This window comes from Suricata suricatta, chromosome 11 (genome assembly GCF_006229205.1).
Source record: "Suricata suricatta isolate VVHF042 chromosome 11, meerkat_22Aug2017_6uvM2_HiC, whole genome shotgun sequence".
Lineage (NCBI taxonomy): Eukaryota > Metazoa > Chordata > Mammalia > Carnivora > Herpestidae > Suricata > Suricata suricatta.
The window spans coordinates 89,959,343-89,964,177 of record NC_043710.1 but is presented as its reverse complement, the minus strand read 5'-3'; the positions used below and the strand labels follow the sequence as shown (position 1 = coordinate 89,964,177).

The 4,835-nt window shown below is 36.6% G+C and overlaps 1 pseudogene; it reads left to right on the top strand.

Moving 5' to 3' along the window:
• The first annotated feature begins 2,246 nt into the window (after positions 1-2,246).
• On the top strand, positions 2,247-2,372 carry LOC115272939 (annotated as a pseudogene).
• Positions 2,373-4,835: the final 2,463 nt, after the last annotated feature.

The following is a 4,835-nucleotide window of genomic DNA, read 5'->3' as shown; positions in this document are numbered from 1 at the left end:
GTGTGGCTCAGTTGGTTGAGCATCCAACTTCGGCTCAGGTCATCATCTTGCTGTTTGTGGGTTCAAGGCCCACAATGGGCTCTGTGCTGTTAGCTCAGAGCCTGGAGCCTGCTTCAGATTTTGTGTGTGTCTCTCTCTGCCCCTCCCTTGCTTTCTCTCTCTCTCTCTCTGTCTCAAAAATAAACAAAAAATTACAAAAAAAAAGAAATTCATAATCGCAAATCCCACTCAGACTTGCTGGATCAGTCTCTGCAAAAACAAACAAACACAAAAACAAAAAAATCCTCAGGTGATCCTGTGAACAAATCTTTACCACTAATTGATAAGTTCAGAATTGAAAAAGAATCTCTCTAGAAGTAAAAAGTTACACAGCTGGGAAATGCCTCAAGAGCTTATTGCCTGAGACATGGAAATCCTCAAGAGCATTGGTCTCCACGTTATTTGGTGCCTGGCATGCCTAAATTCAGGGCCAATCTTCAGAGAGCAGCAATTAAAACTGATCAGGGGACTGTGAAGGTAAGGGGTTTGCTAAAGCTGGAGAAACACAAGCTGGAGACCTACAACTAGAGATGGCTGGTCTGTGTCACAGATGAGCTCAAAAGGGAGCTCAGAGACCAGTAGCTGTGCTTGCCCTCTCGGCATTAAAGATAGAATGCTACATCCACAGCAGCAGCACTAGTGTATTCTCTTCTGAGAGCATGCTAGAAATACAATTTGGCATTGAGATTTCTAGGAAGACGAGAGGTGAGTGTGGTCATCTCACCTTTGTGATTTGAGATGATTAAGTCTGGAGTTAATTACCTTGGAATCCAGGCCAATATTCATCAATACATTTATTGATTGGTTGACTTATAAAATACTTTTGGCAATCTCCTTAATGTCCCAAGCATTGTGCTATATACTTGGGACACAGAGAAGAATAAGTCTGATTTGGTCCATCATCTGACTTATAGGGTAGTTCAAGTCTGAAAATGTGCTGTTTAGAAATGACAGTTTTCTGACTATGCAGTTGAAAGTCTCGTCAATCACAAGGAATTAGATAATGTTTCAAAAATTTCTTCAACTAATGGGCACCTGGGTGACTCAGTCGGTTATGCATCTGACGTCAACTCCGGCCATCATCTCGTGGTTTGTGAGTTTGAGCCCCACATCAGGATATGTGCTGACAGCTCAAAGCATGGAGCCTTCTTTGGTTCTGTATCTCCCTCTCTCTCTGCCCCTCCCCTGCTTGCACTCTCTCTCCCTCAAAATAAATAATCACTAAAAGGAAATTTTAAAGTTCTTCACTTTAAGTGAGATTTGAAAAGAAAAATAATATTTAACAGACAACAAAGAGACAAAGAATTGGTAAAACCATTACCAAACAAATGTGAAAAAATAACGAACAAAAAGGTAGACAGCTGAGAAAACATGCCATATTCCAGGAACTGAGAGAAGCCAAGTATTTTGTGGCAGAGGAAGATGGTACAAGAACTAAGGGTGGAGAAAGGCTAGAGTGTGGATATTTGTACTTTATCCTAAATTCAATTAGGGAAATCTTTTCTCCAGTGTCCCTGAATGTGGATTATCAACTGGCTTATGATTTAGTGTATTTTATCACTAAATATAACTAGCTCATTCCCTTTCTAATAACTCAGATGTTAGAATATTTTTCCTTACATTGGTTAAAGGGTATATTCATGTTTCAAACACATACACACAATGAACTCTCTTCCTGTTTGATAATGCAACTTATTCCATTACATTCAAATATTTTCCAAACTCTTGGTAGCTTCTGCATGCTTTCTATAGTGTCAGTGTCCCTCCTCAAAAAAAAAATCCATAACTAATATATAACTACAGATATAAATGGATATAAGTGTAGCACAGTGCTTCCTAGCCTCCTGGCACACCTGGAATATTTAATATTGATGTGGCATAATGGGGTAAGTGAATGAGATATTTTGTGGCTGTTGGTGACCAGCGAATAGGCTCTGTATGTCCTTATGCTGTCTCCACTACTCCAAGGGGTAAAAACCAATACTTCAGCACCATTGTGATCATTTCATAATATTCCAATTCTTCAGCCTCTGAGTGGGGGGAAGCTATATTAGAGATATTATGTGGATTGTTCATCATCATAGTCTAGCATTTCTTTAAATGAAATCAAAATCTCCTATTGCCATCTCTTTCATCCACTGTTCCATGGACTTTATTGATTTAATAAGGAATCTGCATATTTTATGTTTTCATAGAAATTACATTCAATTGCTTCTCGGCCTTTTGGCTAAGATCAAGTGTAATATCTGTTCTTATCAGGAATTACATTCAAACCACATACGCTGTATAGGAAGAATTTTTTTTTTAACTTATGTTAGAAGTCAACACATTTTCTTCACCAAATTTTAACTTGTTTATTTGGATTATTTTCAGTATCTGGGCTCATTTTCCTGGTAGTCATTTAGGGCAAAAAGTATAGTTATATGGGGGTATTGTTGATCATAGGATTTACACCATATGACAAGGGAGTGGTAATTTCTCAAACCAAGCTGAATTCACAGAAGAAAAACTCCAGAGAGTTTAATTCGATTGTACTCTTTCCAACTGTACTCTCCACCATGACCACTACAGTCCAAGTAAGTAAATGGTAGAACGAAAAGCCTCCAGTATTTATGATATTCAGTGACCTTACCTCATTCTTTGATGTTATATGATTTATAATCTAAAATGTCTCTGGCTGGACTTTTTATTGCCATTGTCATATACACTAAATTTTTAATGACAAAATTTGAATATAATAGTTGTGGACTATTAAGCTTAAATTATGCTTAATTTGTCTTTATGTGTATGGAAGCAGAGTTTGTTTCTCAAGCAAAGATTTTTTCAGAGCCTCATAATGATCCTATGGACATTAGCTTATGACAAATAAATAATAGGAAATACATTTTTACACTTGATCATAGCCAAAAGGCCAAGAAGTGAATAGAAAATACATTTTTTGGGGCATCTGGGTGGCTCAGTCAGTTGATCGTCAGGCTTCGGCTCAGGTCACGATCTCATGGTTCGTGGGTTCGAGCCCTGCGTCAGGCTCTGTGCTGACAGCTAGCTCGGAGCCTGGAACCTGCTTCAGATTCTGTGTCTCCCTCTCTTTCACCCTCCCCTGCTCATGTTGTCTCTCTCTTTCTCTCAAAAATAAATTAAAAAAACATTAAAAAAAGAAAATACATTTTTAAATAAATAAAAACTCAAATATATTTAGGTTCATAAATTTGAGTCAGTTAAGGAAGCCATTCAAAATTTTTATTTCTCTCTAATTTCACTGACTTTATTGCCACCTTATGTCTAATTAAAAGGAATATTAGACCTCCTTAAAATCAAATCTCTACACAATAATCTTCTCCAGCTTTTAGTACAGGACTGTTGGACTGTATTAAAAGTCTATTGCACTTTGATTATTAAGCTATTCCTCCCAATTTTATTTATCTGTAAGTTAGATGATCATAACATCAACATCTCAATCTTTAGAAGGTATTGAAAAACATGTAACAGAATAGGAATTAGTTTGAATTCTATTAGAGGAGGGAATATGTCATTTTACTTTTCATATCTCTGTATCACAGCTCAGTGTCTGGCACTCTGTTGTCTCTCAGCAATTTTTGCTCAATTAAATCAAAGAAAGAGAAATCCCCGAAGCTCTCCATTTGAACCAATAGACTGACTTTAATTTCTTAATCCAATTATTCCCTAACAATCACCAGAATTACCTGCATAGTTCTGTTGTTTTAATTTTATTTTTAGAAAGTTCAGTCCTGTGAACTTTCTCACCTTCAGAGATTCTGATTCACAATGTCCGGAATAGGGGTAGAAATCTTATATTAAACAAACAAACAAAGCCTCTCCAGATGAGTTGAGAGAATTTTGGAAGTTATGAATAAAAGGGTTTTGAGAATACTTTTAAATATCCAAAAGTGATTAAGAAAATATCAAAACTAGAATCCAACTACCAGGTATTAGAAAGAGAGAGAAGGGGATGGTTACCACTTTAACTTTTAATAAAATGTAATTCTACTTATAACATGGACAGTTTGTTTTGTGTTAATAATTCTAGAAATAGCGATATAAACAAATTATTTAGAACTCTGGAGGTAACCTTCAGAAAAAAATGAAAAAAACCATCAGAGATATTCTGCAGAAATTATGTTATCTCTCAGGAATGCACCAACAGCACAGGGAGGGTGATTCAAGAACTTTTGTTACTCATTATAATTATGTTTACAGTCATCATTTTGTGAATATTGTAATTTCCCTAGAGAACCCTGGTCATATTGAGGAATCCTTGACCATTCTGTGTTTAAATACAGTCTTCTACCTCTGGCTGTAGAGCAACAAGCCCACAGAACTCTTACCTGCAGCTCATTAGATCATTACCTGTGCCACCTGCCTCTATGAAATAACAAGTTGTGTCTGTGTTCATATCGAACAACTGAAGTGTTGACCTTGACATAAAATTCTTCTGTCTTGGCCAAGTAGGATTCTAGAAAGAAAGGCATTTACTGATCAACGTGTCTGCATTAAGTAAAAACAGATACAAGGAGAAAGGGATGTAGAGCATGATGGAAATGTGCTTGAGTTTCTAGAGTACAATACTTAAAACCTTTTGAGAATCAATATTTTGATTCTCCTCTGAATTTATACTAAGTTGATATTTTCTATAAATCCATGAGATGACCAGAAGTAGCCAAATGATCCTTCAGGACTCTATTGGCGTCTTAATATACTGATGATCTGTTTAGAAGTTCTATCTGGAAGAGTACCTGGGTGGCTCAGTCGGTTAAGTGGCTGACTTCGGCTCAGGT